This window comes from Vipera berus (genome assembly GCF_964194415.1).
Source record: "Vipera berus genome assembly, chromosome: Z".
In the NCBI taxonomy this organism is placed as follows: domain Eukaryota; kingdom Metazoa; phylum Chordata; class Lepidosauria; order Squamata; family Viperidae; genus Vipera; species Vipera berus.
In genome coordinates, this window is record NC_138205.1 from 34,010,908 (window position 1) to 34,023,972 (window position 13,065).

The 13,065-nt window shown below is 35.7% G+C and overlaps 1 protein-coding gene across 1 annotated transcript in view; it reads right to left on the reverse strand.

The window, feature by feature from the left end:
* Nucleotides 1–13,065, reverse strand: part of IGF2BP1 (insulin like growth factor 2 mRNA binding protein 1) — a gene marked incomplete at its 5' end in the record, with an annotated part of 70,785 nt that overhangs the window by 55,774 nt on the left and 1,946 nt on the right. The window lies entirely within an intron of this gene.

A 13,065-nucleotide genomic window follows, 5' to 3' on the forward strand; every position in this document is an offset into this window, starting at 1 on the left:
ATTCAGAATCTATCTTTGTGTTAAATAACAAGTGGATAAAGTTGAAATTGTACAGTATGTCAAAGGTCAAGGGCCATTTAATCATCTTTTTTCTTTTTTCCATTCTTCCTCCTCTTCCCTCAATTCCATCTCTGCAAAAATAATAACCAGATTTTTTTTCATCGTAATACATGCATAAGCTTTCTGTGACACCATTATATAGAACAGCTATCCCTAATGTCTTACCTTATTCTGCATTAATTTTCTTTTTCAAGAAATAATATTCAGTTAATAGGAATTTGAGGAGAAAAGCACCACTGAATGGTAGAAAATTTGAATAAAAGCAATAAAAATACATCTCCCTTTTTAGTCCATCTAGTCCACGATCCCTAATTGTAGCATAGCTCAAGTCTAACATAAAAGGAGAATAATTAGTGACTACAAACAGTAGGCGGGCTTAATTCAGAAGCAGTGAGTCAGCTACTATCAGCATTAATAGGAAGTAACTAGAATGCACCAGCTGCCAAGTTCAGTTGACTGGAGACTCTCACACGTGGAAAAGAGCAAGAACTCCAGCAACCTGTTGCTATATTAGCTCTGCCAGGCTTGAAAGCTCTTCTAGATATCAGGGGCAGTAGCATTAAGAAACCAGGGTAGGAACATATAACCTAGCACGTCATGGTATCAAAGGCTGCAATCTCACCAAAAGCCATGGAGCCGACAGACTTGGCAAAGTTCTGGGAAAAGCCAGCTGCAACTGAAAATGGGCACGTGCCAGGCTGCAAATCCAATCCAGGCACTGAACATCGTGATCCCATTCTTTTATTATTCTCATTCCCCAGTGGATAAAGCCAAGTTTCTCAAGCACAAAGCAAAGACCAGCAGCTGCCTGGAGAGCCACTGTGCAGGCTTCCGGGGCACTTTCTGGCTAGGGGAGTTTTTTTTACACAAGCTTTGGTAGCCCCTATGATTTACACTCCTGAATTGAAGGCAGATTTCATATGCATCAAGCAGTGCAGGGTGAAAGGCTCCTGGTCAGAATTCCAACAAGGCACACCCTTTCTTTGGAACACTCCCTTCTACCCCCTCCCTCCAAGCGCCAACCAGCATCCTGTGACAACCCCCCCCCATGCTCCATGCCCATGTGACATAATCCCAGAGGGATGCTCCTTGCTTTCTCCTCCGAAGATTGTTGATCGTATCCACCCTATCATATCCTGCGGGTGCTACTTAGGTACTCTTTAGGCAACCAACAGACCTGCACTCAAAATGAATTCACAAGTAGTCCTCAACTTATGATTGGTCACTCACTCTCTGGTCATCTGCCGTTTTTACCAGAAACAAGTAAAAACTGTCCCGTAGCAAACAATGGACTTGCTTAACAACCGCTACATTCACTTTATGACTGCCTTGTTCACTTAATGACCACTGCAAAAAAAGGTCATAAAATCAGGTCCAATCACATAAAGTTTGGCTTTAGGACTGTCACAAGTTATGATTGTAATTGTGGGGCTCAATTATGGTTGTAACTTGAGGACTATCTATATTAGTACATCCTACCAATCAATTCTTTACTGAATCAGCAAATGCTGCTAACATATCACTCCTTGCTTCCTCCATTACTGTTCAACAACATCTAGAATCTTGTTTCTCAATCTTGGCAACTTCAAGATCCTATCCAATAAGGATCCAATCTCTCCAGGGTTCCAATCCACTAGGACAACGCTTATGTTCTTATGCAATTTAAAGGCCATCAAATTCCATTAAACTCTTGTGGTTTACAATATTAAAAGCAATGAACAATCAAATTTGAACAAAACCTCAAATGTGTATAAATTATAAATTTTATATTGGATAGTCCTGAGGGAGCAGTCAGGTTTTCAAAGATTTCACGATAATCTTCAGGATGGGCGCTATGAGGGGTAGGAGCTGTTCCAGAAGGCATATGCCACAACAGAGAACAAATCAATCTTGAGTAAAGGGATCTGGTGTATATTGACTCTGCCTGATTGTACACATGGGTAATTTACAAATAGGTAACTTAGCTCCTAAAAGAATAGGTAGATGTGTTAAATTATTACATTAGTAGGTTTGTCAAACTCCGAAGGTCTTTATGCTTTAGCAATAAGGCAAAGGCAATGCCCACTATTATATATTTTATTTTACCAACAGTGGTGATAAAGCCAGCAGGAGCTCAATAACATGGCCACTATTTTCTTCATCCTCCAAAATTAGCCACACTGATGACTAGGCAGCCAGGAAGGAGGGAAAATGGCAGTTATTTTAGAAAAGGGAAAAAAGAAAAAGGAGCTAAACTCAAAAACAGAAGCTATCCTTTTATCATACTCATGAGAGTATGCCTCAGAATTGGACAGACATCTGAGAGTATCACTTTCTTAAAAGAAGCAGAAGGATTAATAATTATAGCTGATTTCATGCAGAATGTGGTTGCATGCAAGCACCTGCAGATTTTGGTACTCCATCAGAGATTTTTTTTGGGGGGGGAGAATGGGGAGAGCAGGGGCAATGCAAAAACTTGTTTGCGTTGTACAGGAAGTCCTCAACTTACAACCATAATTGAGCCCAAAATTTCTGTTCCTATGCTAAGTGAGACATTTGTCACGTGGGTTTTGCTCCATTTTACGACTTTTCTTGCAACAGTTGTTAAATGAAACAGTGCTATTATTAATAACACAGTTATTAAATATAATTGGCTTCCCCATTGATTTTGCTTGTCAGAAGGTTATAAAAGGTGGTCACAGGTCCCTGGGATATCGCAATCATCATAAATATGAACAGGTTGCCAAGTGTCAAATTTATATCATATGAGCATGGGGATGCTGAAATGGTCATAAGTATGAAAAATGGCTACTTCTTTCAGTTTTGTTGTAACTGCAAATGGTCACTATGAACTGTTGTAAGTCAGGGACTATCTGCACAGCATCTTTTTAAACAATATGCAGCCAGCTAAGTGGCTGGCTGAAAAAATGACCAAAACTTCTTTCAACAGTCTTTGGGGTTATCAAGCAATGATTGTCTCTATCATAATTTTTAAACCTCCAATGAGCTGGGACTTCAACTTCTGAAATTCCCTTGGACAATACTTGCCTGTTGTATTAGTTCCAGGGATTGTACATTATCTATGGCAGTGTTTCTCAGCCTCAGTAACTTTAGACTGTATGGATGTCAACTCTCAGAATTTCCCAGCCAGTGTACACCTTAAAGTTGCTGAGACTGAGAAATGCTAGGCTTTTTGCTACAATAGGAATTCAAAACATTTGCAGGTTGACTTTCACTGCATTCTTGCTTTAACAATATCATAGCTATATAGCCTGTAAGAAACTGATGAGATATTCAAGAAAATACAAATGAAAAAAATAAAGAATGCTCTAATTCAGTACTTCTCAAACACAGGTAAATTCCCAAAATTAAGTAAAAGTGGGCTTTCAGTAACAACATACAGACCCATTACCCAATCACAACGGGGGAAGTGTTTTACCTACATTGGGTAAAAAGGACTTTCTGAAAAACGATTTGGCCATTGTGAAGCAAAAAGTTTAGGAAACACTCCTCTAACCCATTTTGGGAGCAGTTATTTCTAATTTGTGCTCTTCAGATATTTTGATTATAATTTCCATTACTTGTGCTGACTGGTACCCATGGAAGTTGCAATCCAAAGCATGCAGAGGAAGAGGAACAAGTATTGTACAAGCAGAAAGAGTTGTACAAGGGATGGCAGCAGAATACCAAACTGATCTAATTATTTTAACACGTGCCCCGGTCCCACCCACCCCTCCACCAGAGACCCCAGATCCCCCTCAGCCTGCTTGGGCCCCACAGGTGGCCCTGATCCAAGTGATGTCGAGCTGGCCATGCCCACCCCAGCCACCACCACCCACAATAAAATCGATGAGCTGGAAGAGCAAAAGGAGTCTTGGGAAAACTCCTCCCCATTCAGTTAAAATAATCCCTCATTGAATGTGTCCTATCCTACCCTATGTATTAAAAGAATCTATTAATTCAAAATAAGTGGAACTTGCACAAAAGTCTGCAACCAGACTCCAGCACACTCCATTCTATGCCCACCTACTGTGGTTTTCTGTTCTTCTCCACCTCCCAAGAGTGACTACTATATGACTCTGGGGGATGCTCAGTCCCAATGGAGAAGGAGACCCCCATTCCCCCCCCCCCACTGAGATGTTGTTTTCGAAGAAGTGCTATAGTTGGCAATATTTGTGGTTGCCCCACAAATTGATACCTTTCTGTTATGCAGAAATGCTGCCTACTTGAGCCAGAGTGAGCAGAAAGATCATAGATAGAGCAGGGTTTATTGGCAGTTCTCTGGGTAAATTGCAAAAGGTCAGTAAGGATTTTAATTCCTCATATTATTTAACAATAGCGAGAGATAAAAGATTAACAAAGAGTTAAAATAAACATGCTGGGTAACAACCAATCCTAGACTTTTATATGAAAGGATTGAGTTGAAATGACTGACTACATGTCAGCCAGTCCCATAGGGTGTTAATAATAAATTGCCTACAATTTATGCAGTGAAGGATCAAATCAAGAAGTGCCGTCATGAATTACATATTTATAATTACTGACCAGTCTAAAATATTCAATTATATGACCAGTCTAAAATTTCTCCTGGCAAAATCTTTTTATGCCAGATAGAAAAAGAGATGTTTTATTTAGATAAAACATTTAAATCATGTTTTGAAAGACCATTCCACAATACCTAAAATATGATAGTAGCCTATTTTAGGTTCATCATTTGGGTAAGCCCCAGAGCTGAAATAAAATCCTCCAGGCCCAAGTCCAAGACCTCATTTGTAGAACAGCAACTGTCAAACTATTTACTAACCTAAATCTCTTAATTGCAATATGAAGAAGAAAATCCACATCTGACTGATCAACTACGTTTGGGATCAGAAAATAATCCCCCCTTGTTTTCTGGAAAACAGTTAAGATTGGCTAATGACCAACTGAGACTTCTTTATCCAGAGTCACTTCTGTTACTAACACATTTCTATGACACGCTTGCCTTTCATGCTAAAGTACAATATGGAGACTATAAGTAGAGGAGGTGAGGGCTAGGAGTTGAAAGATTATAACCTTGCGAGCAGGTACATGTACTTTGGTCCATATGTCAGGCTTCTTCCAGATCTGAACCTTTGATTTTTGAAGATAATATCCACATGGAGTATTTCTGCTTTCTACAGGAAGGTGGGAAGAGGGAAATACAAAAAAGATATCTTGTTCCCTCCACAGATAGTCCTTGATTTACAACAGTTTGTTTAGTGACCATTCAGTTACAACAGCACTGAAAAAAGTGAGTTATGACCATTTTTCACATTTATGACCCCATCGCAGCATCCCCAGTCACATTATCAAAATTCAGATGCTTGGCAATTGACTCATGCTTACAACGGTTGCATTGTCCCGGGGTCATGTGATCACCATTTATGACCTCCTGACAAGCAGAGTCAATGGGGAAGCCAAATTCATTTAACAACCATGTTACTAACTTAACAACTGTAGCAATTCGCTTAACAACTGCAGCAAGTAAAGTTGTAAAATAGGGGAAAACTCACTTATCAAATGTTTCACTTAGCAACAGAAATGTTGGGCTCAATCGTGGTTCTAAGTTGGAGACTACCTGTATATGAATGACTCTATGGAACTCCCTGCTACCAGATTTGTTGATAAGGCCTCTGCCAAAGGGGGAGTAGAGTAGAGTAGAGTAGAGTAGAGTAGAGTAGAGTAGAGTAGAGTAGAGTAGAATAGAATAGAATAGAATAGAATAGAACAGTCCCCTACTCAAGAGACCGTCTAGCCTCTTCTTAAATATCTCCAAGGCAAGCTGTTCCACTGGTTAATTGTTCCCACTGTCATGAAGTTTCTCCTTAATTCCAGGTTGCTTCTCTCCTTGAGCAGTTTCCAAACCATTGTTTCTTGTCCTGCCCTCTGGTGCTTTGGTGAATAATGTGACCCCCTCTTCTTGGTGGCAGCCCCTCAAATACTACTAGTTAAGTGTGTAATATATATATAGGCCTCTGTTGAAATCTAATAACACAGAGACAATACCCTGGTCAAAATCATTTAACTGCAACAACAAGGAGTTTTATTACTCACTACAGAATTCTAATTTAATTTTTCCATGGGGCTGAGGATCACTGATAAGAACTTTAACAAGTGTTAGGAACGAAGAGATAGTGAGTTTCGTATAATAGTTAAAAGTACCAGGCTAGGAACCAGAGACAATGAGTTCTACCCCGATCTTAGGCATAAAGCAACTAGGTGGCCTTGGCCAGTCACTTTCTCTCAGACCTACAAAGAAAACAATGGCAAACCATTTCTGAAATCTTCCCAAGAAAACTGCAAGGACTGGTTCAGGCAGTCACCAGGAGTCAAGACTAACTTGAAGGCATCAAAAAAATAAGATAAAAATAGAAGCATTGGCAGTAGGACATTTTACTCGGTCAGCCACCATTTTTGGAACAGAAAGATCCTGGCATCATCTCTACTGTGCTACCTTCTGGAGATCCCTTGAGTGGTATTCCATCTTCCAAATAAACTGAATCAGGCAATATAATGGTACAATCACATTTTGTTTGATCCTATAAATCCGCTGGCTCTTGTGCGTTGAAAGGACATAACTCCATGATAGAACAAAATCAGCCCAACTTATGGAAAATCTTCAGATCTCAGTAACCCCAGATAGGGCCAAAACTCTGTTCTGAAATCTTGGACAGCTGTTGCCACTCAACATTGGCTATTCTGTCCTAAATGCATGAATGGTCTTACTTAGTTTAGGCAGCTATTCCTATATGCTTAATCTGTCCCAGAGGCATTGCTGGAGGATCTCTTAAGACTGTCAATGCAGTACTGACTCCATAGCCATGTTCCTTTGCCAGCTGTGGCCCTTTTAGCAGACAGATATGGGATTTTTTTTCCTTCCACTTTTGTTCTTGTTCTGTTTTCTTTTAAAAGCTTTTATCTTGCTTTTTCCTTTTTCTGGATTATTCTCCCTCTAGCCCCACATTTGCTTCTCTAGCTAATTCCACCCCCTATCTAGCTAATTTTCTTTTGTCCTTTTTTTTGGTCCTGTTTGTTAATATAAAATAGTCTGCTTACGAGCAAAAAGGCACGTCCGTGGAATCTTGTATGTGGATAAAAAAATTCAATCCTTGATGATTCAACCCATTCTCTCCAGCATATCCTATGTCTAGATTCAATGTCTCTAAAAGTCCAGCTAAATCTTGAGTGAAAAGGAAAAAAACCCCAAAAGGTACAATAGACAATGCTTGAAATACCCCTTTTTTGTTAACATATAGTAACCGTATGCTTGGAACTACTACAGACATTCATAACATCTAATAACATATGTTACACTAACCTTTTATATGAAAGACTCTACAAACATGAAAATATCATATGCACACGCACACACACATATCCTTCTTTCTTCTCCCAATCAACATTATTTTTAATTTAGGCAATTCAGGAATCATAGTTTCAATATGATGTAGTCCATTGTATGCAAATTCTTGTTTTGTTCATGTAATTAATGAGGAATTTGTCTTCAACTTTCATTGCTAGCATACATGTAATAGCCCACTGGAAACTGTAGAAACTGAAATTAAATCAATCAATACACACACAAACACACACACACACACACACACACCAAGGATAATATGCTTTGATATTAAAAAGTTTCAAAGTCATCTCAAGGTGCGCCACAAGAAGGACAAGGAATCTATTTTAAGATGCTACATGATTCTTCAGTATTACTGTTTGAAACATGACTATGTTATGGCATACCAGCATTATGGATACCAGCGCTAAATGCTTTAAGCACCTGGCTACCAATGCTAAGTGTCTGCACCTTTTTATATGGCATGTATGCATTGACTGGGACCTGTGTGTTGCTGTCATCACTGTAATTAGATCAGAGTGGTAACCATTTCAAATAAATTATTCTAGTGATAAAAGCTGTGGCCTTGAATATTAGCATATTTTTTTAAAAAATGCGAAGCAGCCTACATGCTGGAAAACATGCTGAAATTTTCCTATTTACTATGTATAAAATTTTGTAATTTATAGTTATTCTACATCTTCAGAAAATTGATTAAAGTTACTATCCTATTGAAAATCATTAAAGTCTAATCCATTATTAACCCAAGTAATTCCCTTTAGTAAGTCCTACACATTTTAGTGAGGCTTATTGTAAGCTAACTGGGTATACATACTCAGTACTTTATGTGCTATATTTAGTTGTAGTTCTTACAAATTTTTTGAAGCTAAAACAATACATAGTAATCACCTCTGGTATTATAGCAGGAAGATTGTTTTTCTATCATGACACCAGCAAGATTTGAGGTGAAGAATTCTTTATCTATGGGTCATATTACTAAGCCATTATGCATACCAATTCTTACTTTAGATTTATTCTGAAGTTCAAGCTCTCATAATCCACCTATGAAGATGATTACTATTATTATTATTTCACCAACAAGGAACAGCAAATATGAAACGTATTACAAGAATGCAATTTCACAGGATTCCAACTTGCAATTTTTCAAGGCATTTGTATCTCAGGAATTATGTTCATTCATTTAATTCTCCAGTCTAGGCTTGGCAGTGCTTTTAGCTGGTCAATGGATTTCAGCACAAGGTGGAAAAATATGCTTTAATTCAACCAGTCTTTAATACTTGCATATGCAATTTGATCACATACATATATTCATATATCTGAGCAGGTTAACACACTATTCCTTAGATGAAGTTACTTATTTTCCTAATTTAACTTCCTTTTTTTCTTTTCAAACCTAAAGGGTTTTTTTACTAGTGAAAAAAATCTGTTTTAACTAGATGAAACAGGTTGCAACTTCCTATTTGCTTCCCTTGACACTTAAAATTATAAAAACTCAGCAAAGTTGCAATTTCACATGAAGTTATCTTCTGAGTAAACTTTGTCAGGATTGCACTTCAAATGTCTATAGTACAATATAACTCATCTGTCTGATTAGAGATATATTTCTGTTAAATTTTCAAAAGCAGGGTGTGCAACATCTGTGGGTAAAAAGACTACAACACTCTAACAGAAGTTAACTAATGATCCTGTGAAATCCCCAGATAGAACACAATCAACTTTTTCTGAACTTGTATTGGTTTTAGGGAGGCTTTAAAGGTATGTATGGGAGCAGACCTCTCAAAGGCAAATTGTCTTATTCTCTGTTAACCTCTCCCAAACCAAAATTAAGCCATTTTGCCAATGAATTCCTCCAGCATAATTCTGATTGCTGCAAGTGACATAGGACGTCTATCCTTAACCTAAAAAAATAAGAAAGCAATTTTTTTCCAAAAATATGTGAAGTTTCTTTTATGCGGATCTATTATGCCTAAAGCATGGGAACATTAGCACATATCCAATAATGGCATAAAATATGAAACATGCAATATCCCAAACAAAATCATGATGTTTTATTTCTATACCAGGAACTTGTGTTTCTCAGGGTCTTTCTCATACCTACATTTCCATGTTGGTTCCATAACAGAGTGGGATTATTTTGAGAGTTCATTCTTAATTTTATTTCTGAACAGCAATGGGAAGTCAGCATTCAGCTGTCCCTTAAATTCTTGGACTTGGAACCAATTCATAGTACATACATGCAAAGTCCATATATAATTTTTATCTTGCTTGCTTTTATTTAAAGTTTATTACTACAAGCTAATTCAGTTCATAAACTGGCCTTATTTCTTGCCTATGCAAAAAGATAACAAGTTAAATCCTGCAAAGGTTTCTATAGATAGCAAAACAGAAAAAAACATAGAATAATATATTTAACATATTTGCATGAATGCTTTTAACAACAAGAAGATATTTCACCTTTTGCTGAAGCTATTATAGTTGACGCAAACAAGTGTAATCTTAAACTTTTTATTGGAACACAATGAATATAAATGTAAATTGTTCCTTTAAGCTTTATGTTGCAAATCTGAAGACTTTTACCATGGAATATAGATGGCATAATCTAAACGGATTAATAAAGGACATATTTATTTTCTGTACAGACCACCACAAATTCTACCAACTTCAATTGAAGCTATACAGGATTACACAAACATCCACTGAAATATTTCATCCCCCTTTTTTTACAGAACCTTGAATATTTATATTCATCTTTAAAATGCTCAGTGGTACTCAACTGGCAAGAGTCATAGCAGTCCAGATAGGACATAAGATTTTTTTAAAAAAATGTAACATAAATGAGCAGATAAATAAGAGAATACCTTTTACTATATAAATGATTTTCTTAGACAAAATTGTTCTTTTAGATCTATCATGATGGGACCCACACGCTTTGAAAAGAATGGAAGCCACAGGGCAACTTCATTATTCACTAACTTATATAACATTTTATCAACAGGAAGTATCAGTATATAAACAAACACACACATCCTGATGTATTTTAAAAATCGTTTTGTAGGCAACAAGATTTAAAACCATACTTATTTCTAATTTGCTAAAAACATGCTTCTGAAACCATTTCTTTTACTTCAATTCTTAAAGATTTATTCTGTTTAGGCTAGTTTCTTCCAATCCTCTTATTTGGAATGCTTGCTTGATGGTTGTATTTAATTTCCCCTCCTCTTGTTTTTTTACCCATTCTTATTTGTTCTTCTCCCCCCAACCTCTCTCTAATTCTATCCACTTCAATCTTTTCAGAGAAAGACAACCCCGCCCCTAACCTCCAAACATTTTTTAACATTCTTGAGTTCTTAAAACATCTCTGAGGTTGTTTGAATTAACTCTTTCCTTCACCAACAGAATTTTGCTGCTTTTTAGAGACAAAATTGCAAATTTTCTCCAACTTTTTTTCTCTTTCAATAAATGATGAACTGAAAGCACTCCTGTCTAACACACAGCCTTCTTTTTCTAAATCTATGCATATTCTAGTTGCAAATTAAAGCACACTTTCTTGGGAAAGTTCTTTTGAATCAATGCAACTTTTTTAAAATTTAAGATTGAGTAAAATTATCATAACCTAAAAGTTATTTATAAAAAAGGAAAACATTTACCTCAAAACGCATTTGTTATCTAATTAAGCTAGATATACGATCTCAAATTTGTTTCTTTTAATGAATGGCATACAAATTTTAAAAATAAGTAAAATCAAATTGTACTTTTCAAGAGCCAATTCAATAAAATGAAGAAAGGTTTTTAAAATAACTTTCAATACTAATAAATTTTAAGATATACTAAATGCTTTCTTTTTTACAATTTTGCATCTGATTCAATAAATATTTAAGCTAACCAAAACTATTCTCCTAGACAAGCTGAATTTCTCATTTTCTAATTCAGCCATCCCCAACCTATACTTTCCGGACATAGTGAACTAAAACTCCCTGCCTGCATGAATCATATCAGAAGGGGATTCTGGGAACTACAATTCAATGCATCTGGAAACAGTGTGAACAAGGCTCAAGAATGTTAATCATGTTTTTTTAATGAAATAAGCAGTGTGTGATTTATTTTATATTGATAACCTGAAAGATATAGAGAGCTATTCCTAGGTATTTCTTTACCTAAATTACTGGCAAAATTTATAAGTTTTGATAAGTGGTGGAAAACATATCTCACTAGATACATTATTATTGAGACTGTTCTAAACATTCTGAATTAACTAGTTCCTCCTCTGGTTATTATTCCAAACAGGAAAATCAAGTCCCATGACAAGTTGAAAAAGACACTCACACATACTTGAAACTCCACCTATCAATCCAGTACAATCAACAATCTATTTTTATAAGAATTAAATATAAATTATCTTGGAAGAAATCATTATAGAAACTTCATTATTTTTGAGCACAGGGTTCAAAATGTATCAAGGAAATCTATAAATAAAATATTAGCATATAGTAAATGATACAATCTAAAATTTTGGGCAGATTTTAAACCTTGAACCCAAACATTGCAATTACTGAGAAGGATGTGTTAATATTAATTTAGGAAAATATTTGATTTTTTTTTTTGAAAACTTATCTCTTATATTTATAAGCATTGAAGACAATGCACTAAGTACACAGTTCTGCAATTGATTAATTTTCATATATTGGTTGATTTCAGCATTATAAAATAATCAAGAGTAAACTTCCTTTTCTTCCCCCTCCTCCAGCTACCAATCCCCCACAATATTTATTTTTTTCACAGTGGAATTGGCTTCCTGAATGTATTTCTGTTAGACCTCCCTTAACACCATACATATTCTGTATATTAAGCTACAAACACTGTTTACAAATATTACTGTTCATCCATTATACTAAATACACACTACTGGTTTAATAAATTAATCAAACACATTTTGGAACTATTGCAATGTCTCAGAAAACTGTTGTTTTTTTTAATTTTTAGTTTTCCAGCAATACATTTAGTTTTTAGTTTTCCAACAATACATTCTATATAAGGTTTGGAAGTCCAAGAAGTATGAGAATCAGTGTGAACACAAGATCAGGAAATTGTGATGTCAATCATGCACAAAAATAATCTTTTGAGTTACATTAACAGGCAGCTATCTTTCCCCCTATTAGATTCTTCCCAAAAAAGAATCACAATTTCTAATATTAATATACTTTGTACATTTTATGTTCACTTTCTAGGATTTATATGACTAAGGAGTAATTCCAACTTTTTTCTGAAGGAAAAAGCTGTTTGTTATAACATACTTAGTGAAAGCTTCCAAAATAAAACTAGATAAGCAATATAATAAAAAGATCAAAAACGTATAAAATCCAATAACACTACATAAAAACATACATACACAAAAATATGAAGTGTTGACAGAAATAAGTAGAAAGCAAATATTTTTTTCATATCCCAAAAAATGGGCCAATAAATTTCTAATTTGCTCAATTTTAACAAGAATTTAAAATCAAAAAGGTTGATTTAAAAAAAACACACCATTGCACAAGCAAGTTGAATGTTGAAATTGACATAAGTACCCTTGCAATTTAAGCCAAAGAACAGATTATAAAGAGTAATAATATCTATCCGTAATTTAATTGTTTCTTTAATGCATC